This window comes from Prionailurus viverrinus, chromosome C1 (genome assembly GCF_022837055.1).
Source record: "Prionailurus viverrinus isolate Anna chromosome C1, UM_Priviv_1.0, whole genome shotgun sequence".
NCBI lineage: Eukaryota > Metazoa > Chordata > Mammalia > Carnivora > Felidae > Prionailurus > Prionailurus viverrinus.
Genome location: NC_062568.1, coordinates 94,894,483 through 94,914,433, shown reverse-complemented (window position 1 = coordinate 94,914,433; position 19,951 = coordinate 94,894,483). Strand labels below are relative to the sequence as shown.

The 19,951-nt window shown below is 36.1% G+C and overlaps 1 protein-coding gene and 1 pseudogene across 2 annotated transcripts in view; both read right to left on the bottom strand.

Moving 5' to 3' along the window:
• Positions 1–19,951, bottom strand: part of DPP10 (dipeptidyl peptidase like 10) — a 653,109-nt gene that overhangs the window by 560,572 nt on the left and 72,586 nt on the right. The gene's annotated exons all lie outside the window — the stretch shown is intronic.
• Positions 17,176–17,331, bottom strand: LOC125174127 (uncharacterized; annotated as a pseudogene).

Genomic DNA, 19,951 nt, shown 5'->3' with positions numbered 1-19,951 from the left:
AGTTTAGAGGAGCCTGCTTCAGATTCTGTCTCTCCCTCTCTCTGTGCCCCTCCCCCACTCACACTCTCTCTCTCAAAAGTAATAAATAAACATTTAAAAAAACGTTTTAAATATTCATACATCCATCACTTTAGCCTAAGTAACTACTTACTATTACTAGCTAATATAGACTTTTGAGGTCCAGTTTTCTAAACTACCAAACATATTCATGGAGAAAAGTACCTTATATTCAAGGAAACAATGGCATTTGTCATGGAGATTTTGAGAAATTTGCAAATCTACTCTTTTTAGACCTGGCACGGTCTTTGATTTATGGGATCATTTCATAGCATGGTGATTTATCTCACAACTAGCTTTTGTTGAGCTGGACATGTGACCTTCAACTCAACAGCAAGCGCATTCACATTCACAAGATTTCCACATTTCTTGGTTCAAGAATGATAAAAAGTAAACAAATTTTAAAAATCTGTTACACATTGAAAGAGAAAGTAAGTCCATAGTACCACAAACATAATAATTTCAACCCATATCCTACTTACTAACTGCCACATAAGATACTCTGATCATAACAAAAGACCTGAAATTAATACCTTGATATTTTTTCTATGTAGTTTATGAAAAGTAATGACTGAGGCTTGAAGGATTAATTTATGGAAAAGCAGTGACAAACATTAGGAATATTCAAAATTATTATTAAAAAATTTGTTAGTTTTAAAAGTATACACATATAAGGGAAAAATATTCTTAAATTATAAATTAAAAAATATACTCCACTGGTAACCGCTAGTGAACACACTAAAATCAGTATAGTTAAAGGAAATTTTCTAACTATAGAAATATGCACAGAGATAATGCAATTATGCACACACATATATAAAACATATTCAGTTTGTTTGTACACGTGTGTGCATTTTTAAAAAAAATCATTGCACAATCAATGCAAATAGACCAGAATAGAGACTGTTTTTTGGCCACCCTAGAATCAAACTTAGGGCAGGTAAGTCCACATGTATCCATTAAATCAAATTTATTAATTTTGTTATTCCTCACTAATTTTTTTTTTTTTTAATTTTTTTTCAACTTTTTTTTTTTATTTATTTTTGGGACAGAGAGAGACAGAGCATGAACGGGGGAGGGGCAGAGAGAGAGGGAGACACAGAATCGGAAACAGGCTCCAGGCTCCGAGCCATCAGCCCAGAGCCTGACGCGGGGCTCGAACTCACGGACGGCGAGATCGTGATCTGGCTGAAGTCGGACGCTTAACCGACTGCGCCACCCAGGCGCCCCTATTCCTCACTAATTTTGAGTCTACTAAACATACTGAAAATTTCCACTATAATTGGGGATTGATCAATATCTCCTTTTAGTTTGAGCTAGAAAACTATTCTGAGAGTATCTGTGCATAGAACTTCATATTTTTATATCTAATACTATACATTTGTAAGTTTATAGTTAAACATAAAATGTCTAATAAGAATTGAATTTTTATCATTGCATAGTATCTTTTATCACTAATGATGATTTTTGCCTTAATGTCTATTTTGCCTCATAAAATACAGCTAAAAGTGATCTTTTCATGGTTTCCCTTGTTAATACCTGCTTGATGTATTTCTTCCTGTCGTTTTTATTTTCTTTTAAACATCTTTATTGAGGTATTATTGACATTCCATATACTGTTCACATTTAAAGTGTAAATTCTACTTAGGGCAGCAATATGTTTTGGTATAGACCACACGTTTCCTAGAGTCTCTTGTAACTAAGTGTGGTTCTGTGACAAAGTTCTTGACCAATGAACAGTAAGCAAATTGTTGAGGTGGACTCTGAGTAAGCTCTTTATTTAAAAGGAGTACATACAGCTGAAACATGTCTCTTTGCTCACCTTCCCTCCCTTCTGCTACCTGGAATGCATGACATCGTGGTTGTAACTCCAGCAGCAATTTTAACATAAGTGTTAGCAGCATGCAGGAAATAGACAACTTCCGGATTTGTGTTATAAGAGAAATAAGGATCCACTTTGCTTAAACCATTATTATTTGTGGTGTTCTGATAAATGTGGCTGAACCTATATGCACATTTTTAGAAACAGAGTAATTGTGCCTTCACTGTGAAATCTATTTCTCATTTAAAATTTGAGTATGCATTTATTTATTAAATATTATTTTATATTCAATTTAATTTCACCTTTAATTATACTTTATTTAACTAAATGCTATGGAGAATTTGCCAGATAGAATTCTACAAGTTTAATTTGAACATTTTTCAAACTTTACTTATTCCTAGTTTCTTGTCTTTACTCTCTTACTTTTCAATCAGTTATTTAAACTCTCTGAATAGCTTTGTTATCTATAAAACAGGGATGATAACTATTTCAGCGGGTTGCCATGAAAATTAAGAGACAAAAATGAACATAACTGGCACACAGTGGGTGTTCAGTTAACACCCACCACTATCAGAATCGTCACTGTAGACCTGCTGAAGTCTTTGGTTGGAATTCTTCTGCATAATATGTTAATTTCAGACCCATAAAACAAAACACATTCTATTTCTTTGTACCACCACCAACAAAATTACCTTGAAAGTACATTGGTTTTATCGATGCTTCTGGCATCGATAAATCATATTTGCTTTTTAAACAGAAATGTTTTCAAGTTTTAATGACAGCTGTTTCATTTAAGGATTAGAAGTAATACTAAAAGCAAAAAGGAAAAGAAAAGTCAGGCTACAAATTCTTAAATTCCACCTGAAATCCTATGTGTGTCCTCTCTTTCAGTTTGACTCCTTCCCTGAACAGAAACCTCTTCTAGAATTCTTCGTAACTTTAAATTCAGTTCCATTGCCTTTATTGTCTCAAAAACATCCTTGTAAATAATTTTAAACCTGAATACAACATATATTATATCATGAAAGCAAACATGTATTTTGAATGGATTAATGTAGACCACAATTTTTTCTAACTGAAAAAAAAAACCATCTATCTGAAAATGATAGAATTTCTACTTCAGTTTTTCACCCATTCCAGATAAAACGGTTATTAGGACATATTGCATTCTTTCTATTGAAATGAAAAGAAAGTTGGAACCATAAGTCAGAAATAAAAATCTTTGCTAACAACTTTGCCTTCAGCAAACCCTCAAAAGCTACAGGGTTAGAAGAGAGTTTTCATTTCAAAGAAAGAAATTGGGAAAGAAAGCATTACACCAGAGAAACCCAATTAAGATTTTGGAGAGTTGAAGAATTTAAGCAACTTCATTCAAGTACCTAAAGAAAATTCTGACAATTCTTTATGCTTAGAACTACATTTAAAATAAAAACCTTAATTATTTAGAACCAACAACTACAGTAAGCACCAAATCTATGAAAGTTCCCCTCCTACAGAAGGAAGTGTCCGTGGATTCAAGTAAACACAGAAGAAAAAGGCTGCTCTCCATAAATCATAATTAATCAATAAGAAGGATCAGAATACAGAAAATGAACACAATGAAGCATTAGAGTCTCTGAGTTAAACTATGGTTTAACTAAGCAACAATTTGATAATTATTTCAAATGTAGTCCTCCGGGCTGATAGGGCAATACCCAAGAAGGTCAAGTTTGAATAGATGCAATTATCCAAATAATTTAAGTAAAAGTCACTCACTGGAATTATTTAAATAATTTGAAAACTTGACTCACATAGGAAGGAAAAAATGAGGGGCGCCTGGGTGGCGCAGTCGGTTAAGCGTCCGACTTCAGCCAGGTCACGATCTCGCGGTCGGTGAGTTCGAGCCCCACGTCAGGCTCTGGGCTGATGGCTCAGAGCCTGGAGGCTGTTTCCAATTCTGTGTCTCCCTCTCTCTCTGCCCCTCCCCCGTTCATGCTCTGTCTCTCTCTGTCCCAAAAATAAATAAACGTTGAAAAAAAAAATTTTTTTTTAAAAATAAAAAAAAATAAAAAAAAAAGGGGAAGGAAAAAATGAGAGGTTGTTTTTTTTTTGTATCTATGACCAATTATGCCCAAATATATATTTTAATACACTTTTCACTGAACAAATTAGTAAGCAAAGGTCAGATCATAATAACTAAAAATAATAATCTATTTTAGAAACAAAATGTATGGATCAGATAGAAAGTTGGCTTTATTAACACATTAATTCTATAATTTATGGGATTATGTGGTCTTATGAGAGGGTTCTACTGGAGTCTGTTTAAGGGTGTCATACTAATATGTGATACAATACAAAATTCATAGGATTAAGAAATTTTTATTTTTTTAAGTTATTTATTTATTTATTGAGAGACACAGAGAGAGAGAGAGAGAGAGAACCAGTGGGGAGGGGCAGAGAGAGAAGGGGACAGAGGACCCAAAGTAGAGTCTGTGCTGACTGCTGAGAGGCCGACAGGGGGCTTGAACCCAGGAACCCTGAGATCATGACCTGAGCCGAAGTCAGAGGTTCAAATGATTGAGTTACCAAGGTGCCCAAACTTAAAAATCTTTTAGGGGGGCCTGGGTGGCTCAGTCAGTTAAGCCTCTGACATCAGCTCAGGTCACGATCTCCCAGTTCACAGCTTCGAGCCCCGAGTCAGAGTTCTGTGCTGAAAGCTCAGAGTCTGGAGCCTGCTTCAGATTATGTGTCTCCCTCTCTCTAGTTTAATTTCAGTTAATTAACATCCAGTGTTATAGTAGTTTCAGGTGTACAATATAGTGATTTCAACACTTTTCCATATAATACCCAGTGCTGGTCCCAACAAGCGCACTCCTTAATCCCCATCAATTATTTCACCCATTCCCTACCATCTCCCCTCTGATAACCATCAGTTTGTTCTCTGTAATTAAGTCTGTTTCTTGATTTGTTTCTCACTTTTCTTTTTTTGAATGCCCTTGTCTTGTAGCAATTTTCTATATAGGTTTCTTTACTGATACAGGGAGGGTGGGACTGCTCAAAGAAAATCTATCTAAAATATTTTTTCAAAGGCTGCTCTTTTGTCACATTCTCAATTCTAACTCTTCAGAAATAGTTTACAAATCTGTATTTGTCCATTACTTTGTAACCATCTTGAAGGTAAGAGCAAATTCTATTATACTTATTATGACCTCTGGCTATTTTGATCAGGGTTCTACATGGGGTCAATATTCAGTAAATAGTCACACTGGAAAATAACTACACCTAGAGGAGTACATACATCAGAGTAAATAATTATTTTCTACATTCTATTAATTTTCCTAATTCTTTCCCCTTCTTACTTTTTATTTCTAAATACCCTGTATTTCTGAAGTATGAGCAAGAATTACTTATCGAATTCAGAATGATAGGACATTATTACCTAATTTACAGTACAAATTCAGAATTTATCAATTTTCCAATAACATCCTATATGGTTCTCATTTTTTTTCCAAGATGCAATCCTGTATTGTGTATTCCCTTAGTTACCATATCTCTTTTGTCTTTTTTTTATTCTGAAACATTTCCACAAATTCTTTCTTAACATTGATATTTTTGAAGAACACTGGCCATTTTGTAAAATCATCTCAATCTACATTTATGTGATATTTTCTTACATTTAGATTCTTTATACGTTTTTGTAGCACTATCACTAACACAATGTTGTGTTATTCTTAGTGCCTCTTTTCCAGAGGCCAATGATGTCAGTTTATCCCAACTATAGTGACATTAACACTAATCACTCATTTAAAATGATGTCTAACTGATTTTTTGACCTGTACAGTGGCATTATTGGCATTTAAAAGGCATTTTTGTGATAAGACACTTAAGATTATATCAATAAACTTTCCTCATTAAACTGTCTCCTACTAATCTAAGCCCTTAATATTTAAAAAACATCATTCCTTGTATATATAGTATTTTCCCTTCTATAATAAAGGGTTTCTTTCTTTCCTTTTTTATTTTTATTTCTCCCTCTGTCCATCTCTTCTTTCCTTCCATTTCTATCAGCATATATTCATGAATTTCTACTTTATTCAACATCTTAGGAAGTATTCAGCCATTATGTCCTTAAATACTCTCTATTCTTTTTTTTCTCTTTTTTCCTTGACTTCACTGAGGCACTATTTACATGTAACATGTATAAGTTTAAGTTGCACAGTGTGATAATTTGATACACAAACTGTGAAATGATTATTGCAATTAGGTTAGTTAAATGCCTCTATCTCATCACATTATTGCCATTTTTTCTTAATATTTATTTTTTTAAGTTTATTTATTTTTGAGAGAGAGAGAAGATAGAGTGTGAGTGAGGGGAGAGGCAGAGAGAGAGAGGAAGACACAGAATCTGAAGCAAGTTCCAGGCTCTGAGCTGTCAGCACAGAGCCTGATGCGGGGCTCAAACCCACGAACCCTGAGATCATGACCGGAGCCAAAGTTGGATGCTTAACCGACTGAGCCAACCAGGCACACCAATGTTTATTTATTTTTGAGACAGAGAGAGAGTGAGTGAGAGAGAGAGTGAGAGAGAGAGTGAGAGAGAGAGAGAGTGAGAGAGAGTGAGAGAGAGAGAGAGAGAGAGAGTGAAAGAGAGAGAGAGAGAGAGTGAGAGAGAGATAGCACAAGTGGGGGAGGAGCAGAGCAAGAGAGGGAAACACAGAACCTGAAGCAGGGAAGCTAGGGATCTGAAGCTAGGGATCCAATTTCATTCTTATTATGGTAAAAACTAGTGAATATCAAGTTTTCCCAACACCATTTATTGAAGACACTATCTTTTTATCATTGAGTATTATTGGCTCCTTGTCAAATATTAGCTGACCATTCATACACAGGTTTACTTCTGGGCTCTCAATGCCGTTCAATTGGTCTATATGTCAGCTTTGTACTAAGACCATACTATTTTGATTTCTATACTTTATAATCAACTTTGAAATCAGGATGATGTCTCCAGCTTTCTCTTTTTCTTTAGGTCTTCTGTGGTTCCACATCAATTTTAGGATTGTACTTCTATTTTTGTGAAAAATGTCATGAGAATTTGATAGAGATTGCATTAAATCTGTAGATTGTTTTGGGTAGTTAACAATATTAACTTTCTGATCGATGAATATGGGCTATCTTTTCATTTATTTACATCTTTACTCTTATGAAGGCTTTTTAATTTTGTGTATACAGATATTTCACCTTCTTGGATAAAATTCTTCCAAGTATTTTATTTTTTAATGATATTATATATGGGCCTTTTTATTATATTTCTGATAGTTCATCATTAGGGTATAGAAACACAACTAAACTTTGCATATCGATTTTGTATCCTGCAATCTTATTTAATTTGTATATTGCTTCCAACAGTTTTTTGTTTGAGTCCTTACATGATCAAAATGCACACACACACACACACACACACACACACACACACATTTACATGGTTGAATCATCTGCAAACAGATCATTGTACTTCTTCCTTTCTGATTTGGCAGCTTTTACATCTTTTTCTCGCCTAATTGCTTCCAGTGCTATGTTGAATAGGGGTGATGAGAGTGGGAAGTTTATCTTGTTCCTGGTCTTAGCAGAAAGCTTTTTAAACTTTCACCATTGGGAATTTTGGATTTTTCATATATGGACTTTATTATGTTCAGGCACATTCCTTCTATACCCAACTTGTTGAAAGTTTTTATGAGAGGGTGTTAAATTTTACCAAATTTTTTTTCTGCATCTATTAAGATGATCATATAATTTCTAACTTTCATTTTATTAATGTGGTATATCACATTTCTTGATTTTCATACATTAAAACACCAAGGGATTCCAGAGGAAAGCCCCCTTGATCTTGGTGTATGAGCCTTTTAATATGCTTTTGAATTTGGTTTGCTAGTATTTTGCTGACAATTTTTACATCTATCTTCATCAAGATATTGGCCTGGAGCTTTCTTTTCTTGTAGTGTCCTTATTTGGCGTCTATATCAGGTTATGCTACCCTTATAAAATGAGGTTAGGAGTGTTTCCTCCTCTTTAAATTTTGGAAGAGTTTGAAAATGATTGAGGTTAATTTTCTTTAAATGTTTGGTAGAATGTACCAGGAAAACTATCTGGTCCTGAGTTTTTCTTTGTTGGGAGGTTTTTAATTACTAATTCAATCTCCTTACTAACAATTAGTTTCTTCAAAATTTCTAGTTAAGACTCAGTCTTGGAAGATTGTGTGTTTGGGGCTTTATCCATTTCTTTTAGGTGATCCAATTTGTTGGTGTACAATTGTTCATGGTAGTCTCTTACGATCCTTTGTATTTCTGTGGTATCATTTATAACGTCTCCTCTTTCATTTCCAATTTGAGTCACCTTTTTTTCTTTGTTACTGTTGCTAACGATTTGTCAAATTTGTTATTTACAAAAATCAGAAATTCATTTTGTTGATCTTTACTATTGTTTTCTGGTCTCTATTTCACCTGTTCCTACTCTGATGTTTGTTTCTTTTTCTTCCATCTGCTAACTTTGAGCCACTTTGTTCATCTATTTTTATTTCCTTGAGGTGTAAAACTAGATTGTTTGTTCACTATCTGTTTTCTTAGTTTAGGTGGTTATGTAACAGGCCCCTTTTATGTAAACGTCCCTCTTAGCACTGTGTTTGCTGCATCCCATTAGTTCGGTATATTATATTTCTATTTTCATTGCTTGCAGATATACTTTAATTTCCTATTTAATTTCTTCCTTGACCTATTGGTTGTTCAGTAGGGTACTGTTTAATTCCACATATTTGTGAATTTTCTAGTGTCGTCCTGTTACTGATTTCTTCTATCAGACCATTGTGGTTGGAAAAGATACTTGGTATGATTTCAATATTCTTACATTTGCTAAGGCTTGTTTTGTGACCTTACATACTATGTATCTAGAGAATGTTCCTTGTATGCTTGGGAAGAATGTGCATTCTGCTGCTATTGGGTAGAATATTCTGTATATGTCTGTTAGGTCCATTTGATCTAATTAGAGTTCAAATCCATTATTTTCTTATTGATTTTGTGACCACATGATCTATTGTTGAAAATGGGGTATTGAAATTCCCCACTATTTTGTCTTGTTGTCTATTTCTCCTTTCAGATCTGTTAGCATGTGCTTAACAGTTTTAGGTCCTCCAATATTAAGTGCATATATATTTATAGTTGTGTTATCCTCTTGACATATTCATCTGTTTATAATTCTATAATAACCTTTTTGTCCCCTGTTATAGTCTACTTTTAAGTTTATAGCAACTTCAGTTTGATTGTGTACAAACTCTAAACTTTTACTGCCTTCCCCACATTTAAAATTTTTTATATCAGTATTTCCTTTTTTATTGTCTATCCATTACCAAGTCACTGTAGCTATAATTATTTTACTACTCTTGTCTTTTTAATATTTATATGAGAGTTAAGTAACCAACACATCACCATTTATAATATTGGAATATTATGAATCTGACTATATGCTTACCTTTACCAGTGTGTTGTGTGTGTGTGTGTGTGTGTGTGTGTGTGTGTGTGTGTATGTATGTATGTATTTTTTTCCTTTGACTGGATGATTTCAAATGACCTATCTTCTAGTTCACTGTTTTTGTCCCCCCCTTGGTTAAAAACTGCTGTTGAAGCTCTCTGTTTTTTTTTTTTTTTCAGTTCAATCATTGTATTCTTTAACTTTGGGATCTCCATTTTCTTTTTTTAATGCTTCCTATTATTTCACTGAACTTCTAATTTTATTTATGAATTGTTTTTATAATATCATTTAGTTATCATTATGGATTATAGTTCACTAACTTTAAGATAATTACTATGACTTCTTTGTCAGACAGTTCATAGATTTCCATTTCTTTAGGACAAGTAATTGGAGTTTTATTAGTTTTCTTTTCTTTTTCTTTCTTCCTTTCTTCCTTCCTAAGTAGGCTCCATGCCCAATGTGAGGCTTGAACTCACAACCCTGAGATCAAGAGTTACATGCTCTACAAACTGAGCCCATCAGAAGCCCCTTTGTTTCCTTTGTTGGTATTTATTCCTTGATTATTCATGATCCTTGTGTTCTTGGGTTTTCATCTATGCATTTGTTAAAGTAGCCACCTCTTCAGTCTTTACACAGTGGCTTCAAGAGGTAAAGCCCTTCATTAGTCAGTCCACCCAGAGATTTGAGGTGAGCCATCTGGTGACATCCGTGGGTGGGCTTTCGCTAAAGTTATTGTCTGGATAGGCCTGGGGCATGGGTACATGATGGGGGTCTGGGTTCATTGGACAGGCCTGGCACCTAAGTCTGTGGTAATGGGCCTATTATCTATGTGTACATGGGTAAACCTAGATCTTGAATCCAGAGAAACTATCTATATACCAAGGACCACTCAGATGGACCTAACATCTGGGCATGCACAGGCCATTCTAGTACCAGGACGGGTCAGGAGCCTAATTTTCTAAGAGCCTTGTGGAAGCTGGGACAATGGAGACCAGTCTAACACAAGTGCAATCCTAAAGCCTGGGTCATGGAATAAGCCTGGGTCATGGAATAACTGGTCCTGGTCATGGTCCAGTCATGGACCTGGTCCTGGGTCCTGGTCATGGAATAAGCCTGGGTCATGGAATAACTGAGAACTGGGTGACTAACCTGAAGGTTGGGTCTATAGGGGTCTGGCACAGTGGCAGGCTAGGAGCCTGTGTCTGTGGGAGCCAGAATGTAGGGCCATGGAGAATGCAGGGTCTGGTCCTGTGGAGGGTCAGGAGACTATATCTGAGGGAGTCAGTGAAATCCAGGACCATAAGGCCTGGCCTATTGTTGGAAAATGCCTGGAGTTTGGCGCTGCAGTAGTTGCTGTAACACTGATTCTGGCCAGGAACCTAAGTCCATGGGGCTGATTGCAAGCCTGTGGTTACCGCCTACAGCTAGGGGAGCTGAAAGGCCATGAGATGTACCAGGATTGGATTTACCCCAGGAGGGGTCTGATGCTGGCTGGGGCTGCTGGAGCTAGTTGGTACCTGGCTGGGCAAGGGATCTGGGTTTGTGGAATCCTACCAAGAGCCCGATGTCTTAAAAGCTGTTAGAAGCCATGCAAGGGACCTGGGGCCACAAGAGCTGGCAGATACCTGGGTGAGCCTAGAACCTACGTTTGGAACAGCCCATAGGGAAACACCTAAGGCATCTGTAGTTGACCTAGTGCTTGTGCAGGCTGGCTCTGTGGTTTGTAGTGAAGTTGGACACTTATTTCACTCTCCTTTTCCCACAGGGAAGGTGTCTCTCTCCACGATGGGTAGCCAGGCTTGGAAGAGAGGTAATGGGGGGCAATGCGAATCTATTTTTCCTGCCTTCCTCACTGAAGCTTTTCTTATTTCTGTGCTTCACATAGGTGCTATATTCTCTCAGCTGGTATTTTTAGCTCTTATGAAGGTGTTTTTATGTGTGGATAGTGTTCAAATAAATGTTCTGGGGAGCGGGGTGGGGGCAAACACTAGAAATAACATTGCTGTCATTTTGCAGACATCACTCCCTACTTTTTTTGGGTTTTTTTTGTTTTTTTTCTCTCTTTTATGCTTTTGCACTTCTATGAGCCCTCATAGATATTTGTTGAAGAAACTTAGAGCTAAGATTTGGGATATTCTGAGTTCAAATAAAAGCTTTCTAATAAAATTATATAAAAATCACTTTTTTCCCACAGAGACAATGGAGACAGTTTAAAAAGGTGGCAGAAAAGCAAGATGTGTGTATATCTGTGAGATATGGTATTTAGGGGAAAAAAGGTGCTGTGTTTAGCAGTGACAGCCTCAATCTCAATATGCCTTAAAATGGTCATTAATAAAATTAGGCCAATCACACCTACTTTTCAAAACTTTTCTTAGAGAAAGCTGTAGAGCTTTTCTTAGTGAAGCTGTTGGAAATGAGAGAAAAGTGTTTGAAGTGGTTTTGCGTTTCAATCAAGATAAAGGAGCAGATACAAGTACTTCATTTCCCAAAGTACACAGACCTGCCCTGGGTAGCTTCCACTGTTGCTATTATTTCTAACTGTGTTTTTCTTTTTTTTTTGCAGTAACCACAGTTGCATACCCCTCCAAAGCCATAAGAGAAGAAAGCCATGAAATACTTTTCTGGACCAGATCTCTGACCCTATCTCATTCTCACTCTCTTGCTACTGCTGCCATAAAGAAGTCCCAGCTTTTGGAAGCTTCTCTAATAGCACACAGGACTTTCACAATTTGGACATACAGAATGTTGGCATTTCACTGGTGTTGAATACTTATTTACCCATAGAAACCATATTTGAAATAGCAAGCTACTACCCTTCATTAATATAATCACAGAAGTTTTGAGAGAGGACTTTGCTAGCCAATATGGGAATGAGATACCTCATAGCACGTTTGCCGAAGTCAAGCCTTTCTTAGTTGCCAGTAACTACCAAATACAGTTTTGGAAAATAAACTGTTATTAGGTTGGCATTCATAGCAGTTTTTTTTTCCTGGAAATTTTCTCTAAGACCCTAAGAAGAGTGAATATAAATATTCTGAGAGCTGTGATTATCATCACCCTACCCCATGGACTCATAGTTGTCTCCACTGTTCATACTGTTTGATTCCCTATCCTGTATATGCCCCACAGATACATCTCCATCCCATTTTTCTCCCTTCCCTCTAGACCTTTCTGCTCACAGATCTTGTATGTAGTCCAAGAGTCCAAACTCTTCTATGAGTTTCTCTCCTCAACACAAACTTTAAATTTTAACCTGTCACAAAAAGGAAGATCTGTGTCTCAGTTAAGATTTATGTTACATAAGCTGTGTAGCAAATTCACTTATTTAAAGTGAAAAGTCTGTCTCACTAAAGTTGGACATTATATATCTATTTTACAAAAGAATTAAACAATGCACACTGCCTGCAAAATCAGACCTTGCCAGGAAGGTGCCTAAGAAAAAGATCCGGATCATGGGATATATTCTAACATGAGCAAGTATTGCATCCAAGGACAATGAGCAGACAGTGAACAGGAAGAAAAAACATCTAGTGGCTTTGGGAAATACTTAAATACTGAATTCAAAGGTCAAAAGACTATCCTTCTGTTATTCTTTCAACGTTTGATCAGCTAGTGAACATACTCCTTTACTCTCTGGTAACTCACCCGTTGCAAAAATTCAATAAATACAAGATAATCATAGTAATACACAACAGCTATAATCACCATCATTCAGGACTGCTGTATCATTTTTATGAAGCTATTCATTCACCACAGCACCCTTCCTGACCCCAGAGATTTACTGTTCCTCTCCTGGAACCAGATTGACCTTTTTCATGTCGACTAGGCACTTCTTAAGGAAAAAAAGTAAAGTTCCTTTTCTTTGATGATTTGTCCATGGACCTGAATTCTCCTTCTTCTGTAAAGCTTGTTTTAAAAAAAATGTGTAACTCAAAAGTTGGGCAGTAACTTCTTTCTAAACTCTCAGATCATATCATATAACAACTTGGCTTAAAAACACCAACAAGGCGCGACTGGGTGGCTCAGTCAGTTGAGCGACTGACTTCGGCTCAGGTCATGATCTCACCGTCTGTGAGTTTGAGCCCCGTGTCAGGCTCTGTGCTGACAGCTCAGAGCCTGGAGCCTGCTTCAGATTCTGTGTCTCCCTCTCTCTCTTCCCCTCCCCTGCTCATGCTCTGTTTCTCTCTTTGTCAAAAATAAATAAACATTAAAAAAAAAATTTAAAAACCAACAAAATTTTTTAAGATACTTTTTAGTGTGGCAGGCAATGATTTGACATCAGACTTCACTTTCAACCTCATTTGTCTTAACTTCTCTTTTGAAGCAGCTTACTTACTGAAAATAAGCCACATTTTGCATGTTTGCTGCTCACTGGCTACTATTACTTTGTCTAAGAAGTTTTCTCTTCTTGGAATGCACCATATTTCCCCCTAGATTTTTAAATGCTACCTATTATTGAGGTCCAGCTACAACATCATTATTTACAAAGCTTTTTCTGATCACTTCATATAGACGTAATCAGTTTGAACTCCCCTGATCATTCACTTCTTTTCTTTTTTCTTTTTAAATTTATTTACTCTGAGAGAGCATGCACGCATGAGCAGAAGTGAGGCAGAGGGAGAAGTAGAGAGAGAATCCTAAGCAGGCTCTGTGCTCTCAGCTCAACATGGGGCTTGATCTCACAAACTGTGAGATCATGACCTGAGCCCAAATTAAAAGTCAGATGGTTACTACCCAGTAAATGGGTGCTCCCCGTTCACTTCTTTTAATATTTCATTTTTTTCTTAATATTTATTTTTGAGAGAGAGAGAGAGAGAGAGAGAGAAGGAGTATGTGAGCGTGCAAGCAGGTGAGGGGCAAAAAGAGAGAGAGAGAGAGAGAGAGAGAGAGAGAGAGAGAGAGAATCCCAAGCAGGTCTCCTCACCGTCAGTGCAGAGCCCCATGCAGGGCTCGAACTCACAAACAGTGAGGTCATGACCTGAGCCAAAGTCAGACACTTAACCGACTGATCCACTCAGGCACTCCATGCTTATTACTTCTTACAGTGTATTTTATATCAAAACATTAATTAAATAGGAAAGACACACTGTGAGATTCATCTGTATCACTACAGTGCCATTGTACCTGGAAACACTAATTAAAAACATATATATACACCTCCATGCTCATCGCAGCATTATTTCCAATAGTCAAGACATGGAAACAACCCAAATGTCCATCAATGAATAAAGAAAATGTGGCAAAGATATATACAGTGGAATATTATTCAGCCACAAAAAAGAGTGAAATCTTGCCATTTGTGACATAATGGATTGACTGTAAGGGCATTATATGGAATGAGTAAGTCAGACAGAAAACTATGAATCCTGTATGAGTTCACTTGTAGGATTAAAACAAAGCAAAACAAAAGCAAAAACCAAGCTCACATGTACAGAGAACAGACTGGTGGTTGTCTGAGGTGGGGTATGGGTAAAAGAGGCAAAGGAGATTAAAAGGCACAAATTTCCCTGTTATAAAATGAATGTCATGGGGATGTGATATGATATACAGAATGGTGACTTTAATTAATAATCCTGTATTTACTGTATTGCATATTTAAAACTAGCTAGGAGAGTAGATCTTAAAAGTTCTCATCACAAGAAAAAAATTGTAAACTCTGTGGCGAGACATGTTAACAGGACTTACTGTTGTAATCATTTTGCAACATATACAAATATCGAATTGTTATTTGCCTGCAATTCATACAATGTTATGTCAATTACACCATAACAAAAACAAAAAGAAATAAAGAGAAACTAATACTGGTGCAAAATTCAGTTTTAAAACCTTATAAGATACATCTGAAATATAAAAAAAAAGTTTTTAGTATTTTTTTAATGTTTTATTTTTATTTCTGAGAGAGAGCCCGCGCACGCTCGTGCACAAGTGGGGGAGGGGCAGAGAGAGGGAGACACAGAATTCAAAGCAGGCTCCAGGCTCTGAGCTGTCAGCACACAGCCCGATTACGGGCTCAAACTCAGGAACTGTGAGATCACCACCTGAGCCAAAGTCAGATGCTTAACTGACTGAGCCATCCAGGTGCCCCTCATTAAGAAACTTTTAAAACTGTCATGAGAATCATTCCATTATTCCTATTATGACTGAGTTTTACAAGAGAAAAAACTTACCATGTATTAATATGGCAAGTATTCCTATTCCATCACAGAACTTTTAGAATTCTGTGAAATAAAATCTGAAAGCAGAGGTAAAGAGAGAGGGTCTTGCGATACAGATGGGAGGAAATGGCATATACAGATGATACTGAACGACATAGGTTTGAACTGCATGGAACCACTTATGCATGGACTTTGTTTCATTAAATATAGGCATAGCATTGTAAATGTATTTTTCTATTCCTTATAATTTTGTTATTAACATTTTCTTTTCTCTAGCTGCCTTTACTGTAAGAATCCCGTATGATTCATAAACATACAAAATATGGTTAATTGACTGATTATGTTATTGATAAGGCTACCCATCAATAGTACGCTATTAGTAGGTAAATTTTTGCCAAGTTGAAAGTTATGCTCAGATTTTCTTTTTTTTTTTTTTTTTTAATTTTTTTTTTTCAACATTTATTTATTTTTGGGACAGAGAGAGACAGAGCATGAACGGGGGAAAGGCAGAGAGAGAGGGAGACACAGAATCAGAAACAGGCTCCAGGCTCTGAGCCATCAGCCCAGAGCCTGACGCGGGGCTCGAACTCACGGACCGCGAGATCGTGACCTGGCTGAAGTCGGACGCTTAACCGACTGCACCACCCAGGCGCCCCAATGCTCAGATTTTCAACTGTGCAGAGGTCAGTGCCCCAAACCCGTTGTTCAAAGATCAACTTGCTATAAAATCTATGCTAATACTTTATTTTAATCCCACTAAAATGTATTCAGAATTGTCACAATGAAAGGTTTAAATACACAGCTATGCAAGATTTTGTATTTATCACTCCAGCTTTTAAATACAATGCATTCTCTCTCACTATCGTTTTACAAGTTGTTCACAACTATTACTTTGAATCATTAAGAAATATTTATACCACCAGGCCAAACAATTTACCACATACAAAATTGTTTTAATTATGTAAGCTATTTGTTATGGCTTTAAATTCTAACTTCTCCATTGCAATTCTTTGTTTGTTAACGTTTATTTATTTTTGAGACAGAGCATGAACAGGGGAGGGACAGAGAGAGAGGGGGACACAGAATCTGAAACAGGCTCCAGGCTCTGAGCTGTCAGCACAGAGCCCGACACGGGGCTCTAACTCACAGACCATGAGAGCGTGACCTGAGCCGAAGTCGGACTCTCAACCGACTGAGACAACCAGACGCCCTCCATTTGCAATTCTTATAATGCTAGACACATTCTTTTAAAGTTTATTTATTTATTTGTGTGTTTATTTATTGAGAGACAGAGAGAGAGAGAGAGAGAGAGAGAGAGAGAGAGACAGAGAGACAGAGAGACAGAGAGACAGAGAGACTGCAAGCAGGGGAGGGGTAGAGACAGAGGGAGAGAGAATCCAAAGCAGGCTCCTAATTGTCAGTGCTGAATCCAACGCAGGGCTCAAACTCATAAACCATGAGGTCGTGACCACAGCAGAAACCAAGAGTCAGACACTTAACTGACTGAGCCACCTAGGCACCCCCAGAAACACTTTTTCTTTTTTTTTCCAGAAACATTTTTATATTACTTTCATATTGGCAAAAAAAAAAAAAAATGCTATCAATATGGCTTAATTTATAGCAATTGTGGAAGTGATTTTAAAAGACCTGTGTATCATATTGGACATTCATATATATAAATAATATAGTTATTTACATATTAATAGATTGACAAGGCTTTATTTTCAGTTCTGATACTATTAGCAATAATCACGCCTCAGATAAACCTCATTTGCTACGATACTGCCACTGTGTAAAGCTTCAGTTCTGATACTAAAGCACATAAAAATAAATTCACAGAATTATTTTTAATATCAAATGGGCTTTTAATGTATTTATTGTATGGCATTTAGTTTCTTACTTCAAAATGCCACTTTCGATAGATTAGTAAGTAGCCAACACATTAAAGACTTGAATCTTAAAATATTTTCTTAAAACTAATTTTGAATTTCAAAATAATAAGACAGATACTATAAGTAGTAAACCAAACTCGAGTATTATCTTGATCCATAGATTATCCACTTTAGCCAACACATCTAACTACTTTTTGCACAAATCCTCATCCAGCCAAGCATAGCTATTGTTCGAAAACACCACCTAATATTTATCTTACTGCCCACAAGCATTCTCTGGTGACTACGAGGAGAGAAGTAGGTAAAGAAAAAAATAAGAAGGGAAAAAAGAAGAGAGGTCAACATTTGAGCTAATAGACTTTTTGATATAAATTTGGATAAATCAAATACTTGATGGTGGCATGGGTTATGGCCTTTTAACTTATGTATATTGTTTTCCATAGCTGCCATTAACTAAGTCAAAGATTATGATGAGATTTTTCACTCATCTTCTGTTATCAAAACGTAACTCTTTACCAGGTGACCAGTTTTACAGTTTCTGTTACTATAGCACATATAAAAATATATATAATTACGTGAAAATCTGAGGAAATAAAAATATATTTTTTGCTAAACCTTACTTGTTTTTTTAATGTTGTTTTGTTTTAACCTAAGCATAGTTTTATTTTCAGACTTTAACAGAACTACCAGGCTTTATAAGTTTAGTCACTAAGATGTTCTATCACTAGGATTAATGTGTGTAATTGATCTTATACCAAAACTGGTACTAAAAATAGGAGGCTGCCACAATTATAATACAAATAGTTGTCACCTGCTTAGCAATAAGGCATTCTGGTGCCAAGAAACTAATACTAAAGGCTGTCAAGATGATTTTCCATATATTACTAAGGCAAAACATTGGTAAAAACTCTTACCTGCAGTAAATTGGAAGTCAAAATATATGCCCAGTAGTTAGTACAACACAAAAAAACATTATGTACATACACACACACTCTCATGTGTATGCATGCATATATATATATGAATATACGTGTGTATATATGTATTATAATTTATGTGAAAAACAGTAAGTCCATGTGAAGCTATAGAAACGTCACCAAATACCATTAAGGATTTACATAATAAATATTAATAATTTTATATTAAATATTGTCCCTTCAAGTTTGTCTTACATGTCTTACTTTCTTTTAACTGTTTAAAATTATACATCAATGTGTTGTCTACCTCATAGTAGTCCCTGGGATAGTAATAACAGTCAATGAGCCTCATAATTTCAAAGGAATCTCTCGTGAATATATTAAAATTTTTATGACAACTTTATGACCAGAACTTCCCTGCTTTCAAGATAAAATTTGAGGCACAGAAGGATTAGCTGATCAAGTTGAACAATTAACAGATAGATGAAATGTAAATCAGGACAGTCCTATTCCAAAATATCAAGTGTTCCTATATAATAGGAAACTAAATAAGTCTAATGAAAAGTCAGTGAAGCTGGAAGTGGCTTGGCTGATGGCAGAAGGCTAGCTTGGATATACCTTTCATTATGGTGCCAGGACTACAGAATTCACAGGACAAACATCACCAGTGCTGATGGGGAGGAGAGGGAGTTCAATGAGCTCTTGCTGATTCACTGCTAATCATAATATCTAAGAACATATTTATGAGTAAGTGTATTACTATTTTATATCAGTAATCTGCACAAAGCAAGATTCTGAGGATGTCAGATGAGGTGGGTTGTGTTCTTTCAAGAAAAAGAAAAAAGACCAGGGAAATTTGCAGCTACCAAGGATAATCAAAATATTAAAATCTAGCAAAATGTTTAAACATGCAGTTCATAAAAAGTCTTGGAGATACTAGAAAAACTGCTCATTTTAGATCATTTGCTATGAAAAGTTGTTATTATCATTATGTTCTCTGTTGTATCATAATAAGCTTTAAAGATAGAGAAGCAATCTGGTATTTAGCTCAGGATTTTCTAGTTATTAGCTATATTACTGAAGGTTAAATTGTAGTTATTTTGGCTCTATTCATACATAAGATTTTTGTGAAAATTGCATTTGAGTGCATAGGGAGTAGTCAGTAAAGACCTTAGCTTCACAGTAGGAAGGCAGGAAAGTTTTATTATTATTGTGGTGGCTGTGGGACATCTCAATCGGTTAAGCATCAGACTCCTGATTTCAGGTCAGGTCATGAACTCAGGGTTCGTGAGTTGGAACTCCATGCTGGGCTCTGTGCTGACAGTGTGGAGCCTGTTTGGGATTCTCTGTCTCCCCACACCCCCACCCCCCATCTCTCTGCCCCACCCTCACTCATTCACTATCTCTTTCTTTAAAAAATACATAAATGAACTTAAATTATTGTGGTGGTTGTTGCTAAATGCTATACATTAAGGGGTTGTGAGGGAAACAATGAGATTTTTATTTTGAACTCAAGTTGTTCAAGTCAAATCCTAAAATCAAGAATATAGATGTAATGCGCTGTCCTAAAATTCTTAACTCATTGTAACACTAAGATGTTACTATTGTTTT